The 16,398-nt window shown below is 46.0% G+C and overlaps 1 protein-coding gene across 12 annotated transcripts in view; it reads left to right on the plus strand.

The window, feature by feature from the left end:
• The first annotated feature begins 316 nt into the window (after positions 1-316).
• LOC147112036 (inositol polyphosphate-4-phosphatase type I A) overlaps positions 317-16,398 on the plus strand; it is a 268,422-nt gene continuing 252,340 nt past the window's right edge. For 3 of the 12 annotated variants that reach the window (XM_085999514.1, XM_085999521.1, XM_085999515.1), the window contains exon 1: positions 321-615. The gene's annotated coding sequence lies outside the window, so the exon portion shown is untranslated. Of the gene's footprint in view, positions 616-16,398 lie in introns of all 12 variants that reach the window. The other 9 variants (XM_085999525.1, XM_085999520.1, XR_015079801.1 and 6 more) reach the window with 8 other exon arrangements.

The raw sequence follows: 16,398 nt of genomic DNA on the forward strand, positions 1-16,398 counted from the left end.
AAGATACCACAGGTAAGCTATGATTGACCGAATGGCTTTTGTCATCTGGAGAAAAGGAATATAATTTTTCACACATCCTTCATTGGCTTTTACCTATACGTGGACACATCTCTATACTCCCCTTTCCTATAGTTTGAGTTTACCAGTATCTATTTATGCAACGCAAAAATCAAAATTGAGTACACTTTCCATTCACCTGCTTAGATATTCAGTGGTAATTTGCTGCTTTAGTCACAAGAGGGCAGTAAATGAGTAAATTTGAGTGTGACTGTAACAGAAACGGTCTTACCCATCCTGTGCGAGCGTGTGGTATCCTTTGCTTTCTAAATGGTGAGCAGGACAGGTCCCTTTGCTAATATCAGTGTGGGCGGAGTGACGCAGCACGGAAGAGGGTGCTTGCAAGTAAGAAAAGATCCCTGTGGTGGAATAATACTGCAGCAGGAGATTGAAGAGTTCCACCAACGGGTATATCAGCATCTCACTGGGCCACAGTGCACCTGTGTAGCGAGGATACCAAATCCACAGCAATTTGCATCAGCAAGAAAGGGAAGGAAGAACAACAGAGTGCAAGGGACAATAACAACACAGTTAATACAACTGTCCTTTTGCTGTGAAGTATGTTAACTATCTATCCCTTACACCAGTATGACTGGATAGATTGTCCTCTGAGGTTTGCGAAAAATGGATTGTATCATTTTTGTATCGGGCAGTTTATGGGAAGCATGACGGAGGAGGAGGGGAAACACGTCAAATTGGGGGGGGGGGGAGATTAGCTTAATTCTGATGCTTTGATCTGTTAAAGTCTAAAAGTTTATCACTGGTGTCTGTGGGGGGGGGGTTCCTTTTTATAATTAGGCTGGTAATGATGGAGCGATAAAGGGCGTGGCATTCTCCTATTTAAGAAAAAGGGTGGGGCAGTACAATTGTCCTGTGACAATTTTTTTAATGTAAGATAGAAATGTCGAATTAAGTATTTACATCTTAATCTAACAACTGAAATGAACTCTTGCTGGAACTACATTTTGCATTTTAAATATATTTTTAATTTTTGTGGTTTACTCTAGTAAAATAGTATACAGTTTATTAATTTTAAAGTTGCTTATTTCAAATGTTTTGGCTGGAAATTTCCACTTTGCGTTATCTACATTGCTTATTTTAAATTATTGGATAAAATAAATTTCTAGCATAAAAATAACTAATTGAATATAAATGAATGGGTTTTGCAGCACAAATGTATTGGTATTAGCAAAAAGAGTATTTTACTGTTAAAGTATTGTTCTGGAGTCTTGTTTGAGACGACAACAGTGAAAAAGAGACTTAAGGGGACAAGTATACTCAACAGTTATGTAATACTAAATGTTATGGAGGAATACTGTCACTTGTACTTTTTAAAATATATTTTAATGTTTCAAAATGTACTTGGAGGTAACATGGAAGAATGCTCCCCCAAGGATGTGCCAGCATGAAGTTCCACTCCACTGATAATATGAGTAACGGCTGTGGGCTGTACTCTCCATTTATTATGTCACTGGAATGGAACTTAACTGGCAACTAAACTGTTTTTGTTCCAGTACTCCCCCTTTCATGGAAAAAATCAATTCAATGTAAATTTGTATTTACTTTTAAATTGCTGACACAGGTCAAGTTGCTCGCTGCTAAGTCACTCGGAGGAAGTACTACGGAAAATATCAGCTCCAACCAGCTTCAAACTAGTTGCTTTAAAACTTTAAAAGCTGTAACTAGGGGTGTCCAGCAAATCTCCCTTTTTATAACATTTAATATTTTTACTAATTGCGGGAGGAGGAGGAGGAACTTCAGTTATAGGAATAATAATGAATTACATTTTAGGAAGATTGAATCAAATCAAATTCCTGAACTCTTCAATGGAAACATGCATTATACAAATTCAAGATTAATTACAGATTGTACATGTTATAAGTGAATCTTGACCTTATTTTGTTGCTGAGGGGAGTATATTACTTTGATTCTGTGGGAATATTATTAAAGGTAGCATAACGTCACATATGTATTTACATCTTAATCTGTCAACCGAGCATTTGGACAAATATGAGCGGATCAGAGAGAGCCAGCATGGATTTGTAAAGGGTAAGTTGTGTCTAATGAGCCGAGTTGAATTTTTTGAGGAGGTAGCTAATGTGGTAGATAAGGGAGTGTCTGTGGATGTTATTTATATGGACTTCCAGAAGGCATGCAACAAAGTTCCACATAAGAGGCTGTTAACAAGAATGAGAGTGCATGGAATTGGAGGCAACCTGTTCGCTTGGATAGGTTAGGAGGTAGGAGACAGAGTAGAGATAATGGGTATGTACTCAAAGTGGCAGGATGTAACTAGTAATGTCCCCCAGGGATCTGTACTGGAACTATAGCTTTTCTGTGCCTGTGTCTGTGACCTTGATGTAGGAATAGAGAGCCGTATATCTAATTTGGCTGACGACACTAAGTTAGGTGGCACAGTAAATAGTGTAGAAGAGAACAGAAAGTTCTAAAGGGACATTGATAAATTAAGTGGGAGGGCAAAACTACGGCAGATGGAGTTCAATGTGGGAAAGTGTGAGATCATCCACTTTGGACCTAAAGAAAGTTAGATCAGAGTATTTTCTATCGGGCGAGAAGCTAGGAACTGTGGATAAGCAGAGTTTTAGGGGTCCAAATACTGAAAGCTCGTGGACAGGTACAACATTTTTTTTTAAAGGCTAATGGAATGTTGGCCTTTATCTCGAGGGCTGGAATACACCGGGGTGGGAGTTATGCTACAGCTGTACAGAGCTCTGGTCAGACCCCATCTGGAGCACTGTGTTCAGTTCTGGGCACCGCACCACAGGAAGGATATATTGGCCTTGGAGCGGGTGCAGCGCAGATTCACTAGAATAATACCGGGGTTTAATTATGAGGACAGGTTGCATAGACTAGGCTTGTATTCCCTTCTTAATATAGAAGATTAAGGGGTGATCTAATTGAGGTGTTTAAGATGATTAAAGGAATTGATTGGATAGATAGAAAGAAACTATTTCCTCTGGTGGGGCGGGGGGGAGGAGAAAGAGTCCAAAACAAGGGGGCATAACCTTAAAATTAGAGCCAGGCCGTTCAGGGGTGATGTCAGAAAGCACTTCTTCACACAAAGGGTGGTGGAAATCTGGAACTCTCTTCTCTTTCCCCCCCCCCCCCCCCCCCCTCAAAATGAAAGCTGTTGTGGCTGGGGGGTCAATTGAAAATTTTAAAACTAAGTGATAGATTTTTGTTAGGCAAGGGTATTGAGGGTTACGGAATCAATGCGGGTAGATGGAGTTCGGACACAGATCAGCCATGATCTAGTTGAATGGCGGAACAGATTTGAGAGGCAGAATGGCCTACTATGTCCCTATGTTAAGTTGTTTGTGAGCTATAGACAGCACAGTATTTGTTCTGTTATTTTGTTATGGGTGTCTTGAGCTAAGTAGCAGTGCCGGGTACAAAGTTCAGACTGAGATGGAAGCTTTTTTTAATGAATACATCTGGGAAACGCATTTGATTTGAGATGTTATTTAGTTAGAGTTTAATAGGATACATCAGTTCCTGAACTCTTCAATGGAAACATGCATTATACAAATTCAAGATTAATTACAGATTGTACATGTTACTTGTTTGGCTTGAACTGTGTACATGTCTATAATTCAACCATAAATACATACTCAACATTTCTGCCAAGATATTTAATCAATTTAAAGTCTAATTTATAATAGCCATTATTTTTCAATTTGAGATGACCTGGTAATTCAATCAAATGATCTGACTCGATTGCTAACTAGATGGTGACTGGTCTCCAGCCTGCTTGTCATTCAAAAAAGACCCACAAATGGTGGAAATCTGAAACAAAATCAGTGGAATGACACAGCATTTCTCATTAGATGACTTTTCTTCTAAAACCCTGTGCCATGAAACAAAAAACTTAATGACGGTGCCCTCTTTAGAGGGGCACAACTAATAGAAAACGACCTCATTTAAAAAAAAAAAACCAAAGGAAACTTATCAAATTAAATAATATTGCCATCAATGTCGATTTATGCCTTCCAGTCCCTGCAGTGCCCACCGGCCGCGAAAGGCCTCCGACGTGCCGGTGGACACTGCGTGCTCCTTCTCCAGCCATAGATACCGACTGACCTGCTGTGTGTTTCTAGCACTTTCAGTTTTTGTCAGTCACGCATACTTTCTGGTTTCAGTTAGGGCTGGGTCACGAGTAAGGAGTACCACATTAGTATGAAGTACTTCAGCTGAAAGGGAGGAGTGCAAAAATCTCATGGCATCCGACTCTTATTTGTTTCCATTTCATCTGCCATGGCTTAACATGGAGCAGCACTTAGGGTCATGTAAATGCCTAGGTGAGATTGGATACTGGTTTCATGTTGGTGAGTAATAGTCGAATTGGTTTACCCTACTACAACAGAAACTATGGTGTTTCATTTTTTTTTTAAACATTGTTGAGTTAGACCCTAAATTTCAGCTATAATGAAAATTGCTGAACAATAAAGATCTACATGCAAGACTTTCAAAGGTTAAGTCTCATGGAATAAATTAATCAGATGGGTTTAAAATCAACTTCCTAGTTGAAAGCGTAACATCATAATGCATGGACAAAGCTTTGCGTGGGGACAGCTAAGTATAATAATGTAACACTGGTTCATCATGCCAGGCTGTGTGCCAGGTAACTGGTGCTATCACAGTGAGTTCCATTCAAAGGGAACTAGTAAAATTAAGTGGATTTTAAATGTGTATAAATATAAGGTTATGATGTGTCTGCTAGTAAAATGGCAAAAGAAAATAAGTTGGATGGAATGATTGACCATTTATTGAAATCTGAGTCAATGTAAAGCTGCTGTCAACAGGGCACATTGAGTATTGTCATATATTCCAAAAACTTTTGATAACGGGTTATTTTAGCCCTCTACATCTTATTTGTAAGGGCAAATTTGAAATATGCTCAACAATTTAGGCCTACTATCTTCAAATGGACATTATACATTAAAGAGTGCATCGAGTTACATCGTGTCTACAGCACGGAAACAGTCCATTCGGCCCAACTGGTCTGTGCCAGCATATATGCACCACACGAGCCACCTCTTGCCCTTCTTCACCTAACCCTATCTGCATACCCTTCTATTCCCTTTTTCCCTCGTGTGCTTATCTAGCTTACCCTTAAATGCATCTATGCTATTTGCCTCAACTATTGCTTCTTCCACATTTTTACCACTCTTTGGGTAAATAACTTTTTTTCCTGAATTTCTTATTGGATTTATTAGTGACTATCTTATATTTATGACCTCTAGTTTTGGTCTCCCTCACAAGTGGAAACATTTTTTTCACTTTCACCCTATCAAACCCTTTCTTTATCTTTAAAGACCTCTATCGGGTCACCCCCTCAGCCTTTTTTCTAAAGAAAAGAACCCCAGCCTGTTCAGTCTTTTGTGATAGTTATCACCTCTCAGTTCTGGTATCCTTGTGACTCTTTTTTGCACCTTCTCCAATGCCTCTATATCCTTTTTATAATATGGCGACCACAACTGTGCACAGTAGTCCAAGTGCTCCCACACCGTTACCTCTGGTATCCCCCAAGGATAGATCCTTGGCCCCCTCCTATTTCTCATCTACATGCTGCTCCTCGGCGACATCATTGAAAACACAGCGTCGGCTTCCACATGTACGCTGATGACGCCCAGCTCTACCTCACCATCCCTCCACTGTCTCTAAATTGTCTTGACTGCTTGTCTGATATCCAGCACTGGATGAGCAGAATTTCCCTCCAATTAAATATTGGGAAGACCGAAGCCATTGTCTTCGGTTGCTGCCACCATCTCCGTTCCCTAGCCACCAACTCCATCCTGACCTCTACCTAGCGGAAGATGAACGCCAACTCTCCGACACCTCCTTCTACCTCCGCCTGGACCATGACCCCACTACCGAACATCAAACCACCGTTTCCAAGACTGTCACTGACCTCATCTCCTCTGGAGATCTTCCCCCCGCGGCCACCAACCTCATAGTTCCCCAACCCCGCACAGCCCGCTTCTACCTCCTTCCCAAGATCCACAAACAGGACTGCCCTGGTAGACCCATCGTTTCAGCCTGTTCTTGCCCCACGGAACTCATCTCTTCCTATCTCGACTTTATCTTTTCTCCCCTTGTCCAGTCTCTTCCCACCTACATCCGCGACTCTTCAGACGCCCTCCGCCACTTTAACAGTTTCCAGTTTCCTGGCCCCAACTGCTTCCTTTTCACCATGGACGTACAATCCCTCTACATCTCCATCCCTCACCAGGATGGCCTGAGGACGCTTAGCTTCTTCCTTGAACAGAGGCCCGACCAGTCCCCATCCACCACTACCCTCCTCCGCCTGGCTGAACTTGTTCTCACATTGAACAACTTCTCCTTTGACTGCACTCATTTCCTCCAAATCAAAGGTGTTGCTATGGGTACCCGCATGGGTCCTAGCTATGCCTGCCTTTTCGTGGGATATGTGGAACACTTTGTTCCAGTCCTACTCGGGTCCCCTCCCGCACCTCTTTTTCCGATACATTGATGACTGTATCAGTGCCGTTTCTTGCTCTCGCCCTGAACTAGACAATTTCATTCACTTTGCCTCCAATTTCCACCCTTCCCTCACCTTCACATGGTCCATCTCTGACTTCCCTTCCCTTCCTCGACTTCTCTATCTCCATCTCTGGGGATAGGTTATTGACCAACATTCACTACAAGCCCACTGACTCCCACAGCTACCTGGACTGCACTTCCTCCTACCCCGCCTCCTGTAAGGACTCTATTCCATTCTCCTAGTTTCTCCGTCTCCGCCGCATCTGCTCTGACGATGCCACCTTCCACACTAGTGCTTCCGACATGTCTTCCTTTTTCCTCAATCGAGGATTCCCCTCTACCGTGGTTGACACCGCACTCGACCGTGTCCGTTCTATCTCCCGCACTTCTGCCCTCACCCCTGCCCCTCCCTCCCGGAACCACGATAGGGTTCCCCTTGTCCTCACCTTTCACCCCACCAGCCTCCACATTCAACGGATCATCCTCCGCCATTTCCGCCACCTCAAGTGATCCCACCACCAAACGTATCTTCCCCTCCCCTTTCAGCATTCCGTAGGGACTGCTCCCTCTGAGACACCCTAATCCACTCCGCTATTACCCCCAGCACCCCTTCCCCTTCGCCTGGCACCTTCCCGTGCAAGCACAGGAGATGTAACACCTGCCCTTATACCTCCCCCCTTCCCACTGTCAGGGCCCCAAACACCCCTTCCAGGTGAAACAGCGATTTACTTGTACTTCGTGCAATCTAGTATACTGTATTCGCTGCTCACGATGTGGTCTCCTCTACATTGGGGAGACCAAACGCAGATTGGGTGACCGCTTTGCGGAACACCTCCGTTCAGTCCGTAAGGGTGACCCCGAGCTTCCGATCGCCTGTCATTTTAATTCACCGCCCCATTCCCACTCGGACCTCGCCATCCTCGGCCTCTTGCATTGTTCCACGGAAGCTCACCGTAAACTCGAGGAACAGCACCTCATCTTCCGATTAGGCACTTTACAGCCTTCCGGACTCAATATCGAGTTCAACAATTTCAGATCATAACCTCGGTCCTTATTACATTTTTACTTATTTTTTATCCACACCTTTGTTTTGGCCTCTTTCCCCCCACCTTTTTTTTCCTCTCTCCCACATGGCAGCTGTCTCCCATTCTGCCAGCGCATTTCACACCTAATCTAGAGCCGTCTTTTGTCTCCACTAGTCCTATCACCATCTTGTCTTGTTTTGAATACCTCTTAATGTCTCTTCACTTTTTTTTGTTCTCTCCCAGCCTGACCTCTCAATCTATTTCATTTCCTGTGCCTCTTTAGTCTTGACAAAGGGTTCACCCAGAACGTTGACTCTATTTTCTCTCCACGGATGTTGTCTGGCCTGCTGAGTTTTTCCAGCATTTTCTGTTGTAACTCCATCCCTCTCCCTGAACCAGACTGTTTGCAACCTTGGTGTCATAGTTGACCCTGAGATGAGCTTCCGACCACATATCCGCGCCATCACAAAACTATTGTCACCTCCGTAACATCGCCCGACTCCACCCCTGCCTCAGCTCATCTGCTGAAACCTTCATCCATGCCTTTTTTATCTCTAGACTTGACTATCCCAATGCACTGCTTGCTGGCCTCCCATCTTCCACCCTCCATAACCGTAAGCTAATCCAAAACTGTGCTACCCATATCCTAACTCACACCAAGTCCCGTTCACCCACTACCCCTGTGGGCACTGACCTACATTGGATCCTGGTTAAGCAACGCCTTGATTTTAAAATTCTCATCCTTGTTTTCAAATCCCTCCATGGCCTCGCCCCGCCCTATCTCTATAACCTCCTCCAGCCCTACAACCTTCTGAGCGAGTCAGCAGAGAGTGCTCTGAGTTTGGGTAAGTGTGTGAGTTCTTTAATTGTTATTTCTCTTTAAATCATTCTTGATAAGATTACTTAAGCAGTTTAAGTAAAGGGGAAAAGTTAAATATTTGGGATTCTGTTGGTTTAAGAAGAGTAAAACAAGGTTACACTGCAGTAGGAGTAAATTGGCACAGCAGGCAGTGGAAACCAATCAGCAGGGGTGACTCATTTGGATGTAAACAAACAAACAGTATAAAAAGACCAGTCCTAGTGCGAGCAAGCACTGAGTGCGAGTCATCAAAGAGTGTTGTGAGTTTGGGTAACTGAGTTAGAGTAAGTGGGGTGTTAGGTGCTCTTTTCAAACTTTAACTCTGTGGGTTGTAGTTAATAAGGCCTTTCTGGTGCAGAGTGACTGTTGGTAAACCATTTAACTGGTGTAATTAGAGGGATTGATTTAAATTAAATCCAATTAATTAAAGGGGATACTAGCATCTATAATCGGGCAGAGGGTGTCCATAACTAACAATAAAAATTTTAATTAATTACATAGAATGGAGCAGGTGATGTGTTACTGTTGCGAGATGTGGGAGCCGGTGAACCCCATTGAGGCTCACGGTGATTACGTCTGTGACAAGTGTCTGCTGCTACAGGAACTCCAGCTCCGTGTTGATGAGCTGGAGTTTGAGCTTCAGACACTGCGACACATCAGGGAGGGGGAGAAGTACCTGGACTCTGTGTATCAGGAGGTGATCACACCCATGAAGTTAATTAATTCAGATGTAGCCCAGGGACAGGACAGTGTGACTACAAGTGAGGCAGGTACGGGGATCCAGGAGGTAGAGCTGGAGGAGCCGCAGCCCTTGCTCTTGTCCAGCAGGTTCGAGGTTCTTACTCCCTGTGGGGACGGGAGCAGGGACTGCAGGGAGGATGAGCAACCTGGCCACAGCACCGTGGAACGGGGGGCCATTCAAGAGGGGGGAGTAACTAGAAATGTTGTAGTGGTAGGGGATAGTATTATTAGGGGGATAGATAGAGTTCTCTGCAGCCGAAAGCGAGAGTCCCGAAGGCTGTGTTGCCTACCCGGTGCCAGGGTTAAGGACATCTCCTCTGGGCTGGAAAGAAACTTGCAGTGGGAGGTGGTGGATCCAGTTGTCGTGGTCCATGTTGGTACAAACGACGTAGATAGGACTAGGAAGCCGGTTCTGTTAAAGGAGTATGAGCAGCTAGGGGTCAAATTAAAAAACAGAACCTCCTGAGCCACGAGCGAATTTGGCTAGGACAAATAAAATTAGAGAGTTAAATGCGTGGCTCAAAGACTGGTGTGGGAGAAATGGGTTTTGCTTCCTGGGATACTGGCACCAGTACTAGGGCAGGAGGGAGCTGTTCCGTTGGGACGGGCTTCACTTGGCCAGTGCTGGGACTAGAGTCCTGGCGGATCATATAACTAGGGCTGTAGAGAGGGCTTTAAACTAACTAGTCGGGGGGAGGTTCCTAGAGAGCAAATAATAAAAATGACAACAAAGAAGGTCATAGACTTAGGTAGTGGGGAAATTAAAAACCAGAGCGTGTCAGGAAGGGGCAGAAGGTATGGAGTAAAAGGTAAAGTAATAAAAAGGGCAAAAGCAGGAACTAAGTGTCACAAAACATCTTTGAAGGTTCTCTATCTGAATGCACGTAGCATTTGTAACAAAATAGCTGAGTTAATGGCACAAATAACTACATATGGGTATGATCTTGTGGCCATTACAGAAACATGGCTGCAGGGTGACAATGCCTGGGAATTAAACATACCAGGTTATTTAACGATCAGGAAGGGGAGGTGGGGTGGCTATGTTAATAAAGGAAGGAATCACTGTAATACAGAGAAATGATATTGGGTCAAAAGATCAGGATAATGAAACAGTTTGGGTGGAGGTAAGGAATAATAAGGGGAAAAAAACACCAGTGGGCATAGTCTATAGGCCTCCGAACTGTGGCAACTCTGTTGGACGGAGTATCAATCAGGAAATAGTTGAGGCTTGTAATAAGGGAACATCTATAATTATGGGGGATTTTAACTATCATATTAATTGGACAAATCAAATTGGGCAGGGCTGCCTTGAGGATGAGTTCATTGAGTGTATTAGGGATGGGTTTCTTGAGCAGTATGTAACTGAACCGACCAGGGGGCAAGCAACCTTAGATCTGGTCCTGTGTAACGAGACAGGATTAATTAAAAATGTCCTAGTAAAGGATCCCCTTGGAATGAGTGACCATAACATGGTTGAATTCCATATTCAATTAGAGGGTGAGAAGGTTGGATCTCAAACAAGCGTGCTGAGCTTGAATAAAGGAGACTATGAAGGTATGAGAGCGGAATTGAGTAGAGTGGATTGGGAAAATAGATTAAAGGGTAAGACGATACATGATCAGTGGTGTACATTTAAGGAGTTATTTTACAACTTCCGAAAAATATATATTCCACTGAGAAGAAAAGGGTGTAAAAGAAAAGACAGCCATCCGTGGCTAAGTAAAGAAATTAAGGATAGTATTCGACTAAAAACAAGGGCATATAAGGTAGCCAAATCTAGTGGGAGGATAGAGGATTGGGAAAACTTTAAAAGACAGCAAAAAATAACAAAAAGATTGATTAAGAAAGGGAAGATAGATTATGAAAGTAAATTAGCAAAAAATATAAAAACAGATAGTAAGAGTTTTTATTATATAAAAAGAAAAAGGGTGGCTAAAGTAAATGTTGGTCCCTTAGAGGATGAGACTGGGAAATTAATGGTGGGAAATATGGAGATGGCAAAAACACAATGAATATGTTGTATCAGTCTTTACAGTAGAAGACACTAAGAATATCCCAACACTGGACAAACAGGGGGCTATAGTGGGGGAGGAGCTAAACATGATCAAAATCACTAAGGAAGTGGTACTCGGTAAAATAATGGGACTCAAGGCGGATAAATCACCTGGACCTGATGGCTTACATCCTAGGGTCTTGAGGGAAGTGGCGGTAGGGATTGTGGATGCATTGGTAATAATTTTCCAAAACTCCCTGGACTCAGCAAAGGTCCTGGCAGACTGGAAAACTGCTAATGTAACACCTTTATTTAAAAAGGGCAGTAGACAGAAGGCTGGAAACTATAGACCGGTTAGCCTAACATCTGTGGTAGGTAAAATTTTGGAGTCCATTATTAAGGAGACAGTAACAGGACATTTGGATAATCATCATTTAATAGGACAAAGTCAGCATGGTTTTATGAAGGGGAAGTCATGTCTGACAAATTTGCTGGAGTTCTTTGAGGAAGTAACATATAGGGTGGATAAAGGGGAACCAGTGGACGTAGTGTATTTAGACTTCCAAAAGGCATTTGACAAGGTGCCACACAAGATTATTGCTTAAGATAAAAAATCACGGGATTGGGGGTAATATTCTGGCATGGATAGAGGATTGGCTATCTAACAGAAGGCAGAGAGTTGGGATAAATGGTTCATTCTCGGACTGGCAATCAGTAACTAGTGGTGTTCCGCAGGGGTCAGTGCTGGGTCCCCAACTCTTTACAATCTATATTAACGATTTGGAGGAGGGGACCGAGTGTAACATATCAAAGTTTGCAGATGATACTAAGATGGGAGGGAAAGTAGTGAGTGAGGAGGACATAAAAAACCCGCAAGGGGACATAGACAGGCTAAGTAAGTGGGCAGAGATTTGGCAGATGGAATACAATACTGGAAAGTGTGAGGTTATGCACTTTGGCAGGAAAAATCGTAGAGCAAGTTATTATCTTAATGGCAAGAGACTGGAAAGTACTGAAGTACAAAGGGATCTGGGGGTCCTGGTGCACGAAACTCAAAAGGTTAGTATGCAGGTGCAGCAAGTGATTAAGAAGGCCAATGGAATGTTGGCTTTCATTGCTAGGGGGATAGAATATAAAAATAGGGAGGTATTGCTTCAGTTGTACAAGGTATTGGTGAGACCGCACCTGGAATACTGCATACAGTTTTGGTGTCCATACTTAAGAAAAGACATACTTGCTCTCGAGTCAGTACAAAGAAGGTTCACTCGGTTAATCCTGGGGATGAGGGGATGGACATATGAGGAGAGGTTGAGTAGATTGGGACTCTACTGATTGGAGTTCAGAAGAATGAGAGGCGATCTTATTGAAACATACAAGATTGTGAAGGGGTTGGATCGGGTGGATGCGGGGAGGATGTTCCCGATGATGGGTGAAACTAGAACTAGGGGGCATAGTCTTAGTTTTGAAAGAGCAGCCCCTTATTCTGAGATGAGGAGGAACTACTTCACTCAGCGGGTGGTAGGTCTATGGAATATGCTGCCCCAAAAAGCTGTAGAAGCTACTTCATTACATAAATTTAAAACGGAAATAGACAGTTTCCTAGAAGTAAAGGGAATTAAGGGTTACGGGGAGCGGGCAGGAATTTGGACATGAGTCTAGGTTCGGATCGGACATGGCCCTGTGGGTAGCGGAGCGGGCCCAGGGGCCGTGTAGCCTGATCCTACTCCTATTTCGTGTGTCTAATTCTGTTAGATTCAGGAGATGGTTCTGTGATAGTAGATTGGCGGTTAGGATCAGATCAGCCATGATCTTATTAAATGGCGGAGCAGGCTCGAGGGGCCGATTGGCCTACTCCTGCTCCTATTTCTTATGTATCTATGCTCCTCCAATTCTAGCCTCTTGCGCATCCCCGATTTTAATCGCTCCACCATGGGCGGCCGTGCCTTCAGCTGCAGAGGCCCTAGGGTCTGGAATTCCCTCTCTGCCTCTCCTCCTTTTAAGACGCTGCTTAAAACCTACCACTTTGATCAAGTCTGCCATATCATCTTTTTATGTGGCTCGGTGTCAAATTTTGTTTGTTAATGCTCCTGTGAAGCGCCTTGGGGTGTTTTACTATGTTAAAGGCGCTATATAAATACAAGTTTTTATTGTTGTGTTCAACCGAGGTGCTACACTAGTTTAACATAACGTTTCTGCTTTTCAATTCTATCCCTCTAGAAATTAACCCCAGTGCTTGGTTTGCTTTTTTTGATGGCCTTATTAACCAACACTGCTATTTTTAATGATTTGTGTATCTGTATCACTAGATCCCTTTGCTCCTGGACCCTTTTTAGACTCTTAAGCCTAGAAATTCAGTTGTTTGCGCCAGCCGCTAGCGCCTTAAGAGGAGGAGAAGTGGGGCGCTAAGCGGCTAGTGCCCGGGCGCAGCGCGATCTGCGCCTCTCGCGAACTTCAGTTAAGATTTAGCGGCGGCACAAAACCTTTACGCGCGCTCAGCTGCGCGCGCAGATCCTGACGTCATTTCATGGTGCAACGCCCTTTGTGCGCCCCGAACCGGAAATTCAGTGGCGCTGGCCTATTGTGCGCCTGGCGCCCCTAGCAACTGGTAGAGGGGAATGGTTCCCAGTCGCTGCGGGGCACGGGGGGGGCGCTAATTAAAGGGGACTCCTCCTGCAGTATAAATGGCAGCCATTTTGCACCACTCCTTCTTTGTGAGAGACGGATCTTTGGAGAGAGACAAAGGTAGAGAGCTTTCTGGTTTGGCTCAACACTCGCACAGGTACTTGTGGCTTCAGGCCACAGCTTTGCACTTGTCTTTAACTTCAGTGTCATAGCATTGATTGGGAACATATAATGGGGGCTGCAATGGGTGGAAACGTTGGGCTTCTCCATTGCATTCAAAGGGCTCAGAGACGCCGTGAGAGAGTGCCAGTCATGGCCAGACGGAGAAGGGCCAACAGGTGTCGGCAAAGGAGGCTTTACCCACCCAGGGTATACCGCCAGCAGTTCTCATATCTGAACATGTCTGAGGAGTAGTGTGTTCGGAGGCTGCGATTCAGAAGGACGGTGGTCATTGAGATCTGCCACCTGCTTCGTGGAGATCTGCAGCCACAGCTGAGGAGCAGGACGTCTCTGTCGGTGGCAGTGAAGGTGACGGTGGCTCTCAACTTATATGCCACTGGCTCCTTCCAATCCGCTACTGGGGACATTTCCAACATCTCCCAGTTTGTGGCACATTGCTGCATCCGCCAGGTGACCAATGCCCTTTTCAGAAGGAGACGTCAGTTCATCTCCTTCCCCGTGACCATTGACAAGCAGCAAGAGCGTGCAATGGGCTTTGCAGCATTAGCGGGCTTCCCCATGGTGCAGGGCACCATAGACTGCACGCATGTGGCTTTGCGGGCACCTCTTGAGAATGCCGAGGATTACCGCAACCGGAAGGGCTACCATTCGCTCAACGTGCAGCTGGTGTGTGACCACAGGCAGCTCATCCTAGCTGTCAATGCCCGCTTTTCCAGGCAGCAGCCACGATGCCTTCATCGTGCGCCAGACTTCTGTAGCAGACATGTTCGAGGCCCAGCCTCACCCACGAGGATGGCTTCTCGGGGACAAAGGCTATCCTTTGTGCACCTGGCTGATGACCCAGCACCCCTGCTGAAGAGGGATACAATGACAGCCATCAAGCAACCAGGAACATCATTGAGCAAACAATCGGCGTGCTGAAGCAACGGTTCCGCTGTCTGGATTGTTCCGGGGGAGCCCTACAGTACTCGCCTGAGCGAGTCTCCCATTTCGTTGTCGTGTGCTGCGTGCTGCACAACCTGGCTATCCGCAGGACTCGGCCACTGCCAGCAGACATTGGAGGACCACAGGAGGAGGAGGTCCAGCACAGGAGGGAGGCAGAAAGTGCAAGGGCCGCCCGTTGGCGGCTTATTGCAAGTCGGTTCTCGGCCCCCTCTCGGGGAATGGCTTGTGCCAATGGCAGAAGATGAATGTAGCCGCTCCACAAGCCCTCAGCCGAGCAGGGCAACCAGGACTTCCAAAAGAAAGCATGGACAGTGCGATTTAAGACTTTTTTTTTTACTGTGATACCTCTGTGCCCTTCCCACATGACAAACTAATGGAGAGAAACCACCCCCCCCCCCCCCCCCAAAACACAAATATACCAGTCTCGGCCTTTAAATATGAAACAAATACACCAGTCTCGGCCTTTATATATAAAACAAAACATTTGGCCACACCTTCTACTTTTTCTCCTGCGAGGGTGATCCGTTTCGCTTCCGTGACTGGCCCCTACCCGCCCTGCAGCTCCTCCTCAATGGGACCCCAGTGGCTGCAGCAAGGCTGGGGGAAGGCTGCTGAGGGTCAGATAGTGAGACGGCAGATGCCCTTGGGGGTCGGCCTGGACCAGCTCTGGGCCTGGAGGGGCCGGCTGCTGACTGCTCCAACTCTGCTTGGGCGGCAGCAGTCTGTCCAACAGCTGGTGGCAGCTGCAATGGAGGAGTGACAGTGTTGGCTGCAGGAATGCTGCCAACCTGACAGATCACAGGCACTCCCTGGTCGGCTGATACATTGGCACGTGCACGGGCCAGCACTGCAGCACGCGCAGCAATCTGCTGAGGCACGGCGAGTGCCCCGGCGATGCCTGGCCGATCCAGCGAGTGTGGCAGCAGTTAGTGCCCGTGTGGCCCTGGTCTGTGTCTGCATGACAACAGCCAGTGAATGCACGGCACGACTGAGCACTTGGCTAGAAGCCGCCTGTGAAGCAGCGAAGTCCTGCTGACTCCTAGCCTGTGCTGCCGCGACGTCCTGCAGACTCCTGGCCTGTGCTGCACTGAATTGTTGCAGACTCCTGGCCTGTGCTGCCCCGAATTCCTGCACACTCCTTGCCAGTGACTCTATGGAGTCAGGCATCCTTGCCACTGCAGCCATGAGCTCAGTGTGCCTGCGCGCCCATTTCCACTAGGAGCCGCACCTCCTCTGCGCTCACCGTAGCAGGACTGGAGGCCGCACTCGCCCTCCGGGGAGAAGGCCGCCGAGCTTCCCCACCCCTCCCGCGTTGCTGCAGCCCGCTGGTCCCCGGAGCTTCACTATCCTCCGACCCTTCCCTGGAGGGGAGCGGGGGGGGGGAAAGACGCGTCACCATCATGGCCATGGGCTGCCTCGGCTGAGGGTGTCCCTGATGGGCTGGCTTCCTC

Source organism: Somniosus microcephalus, chromosome 10 (genome assembly GCF_052327205.1).
Source record: "Somniosus microcephalus isolate GS21.2 chromosome 10, FLI_Smic_1.0, whole genome shotgun sequence".
Lineage (NCBI taxonomy): Eukaryota > Metazoa > Chordata > Chondrichthyes > Squaliformes > Somniosidae > Somniosus > Somniosus microcephalus.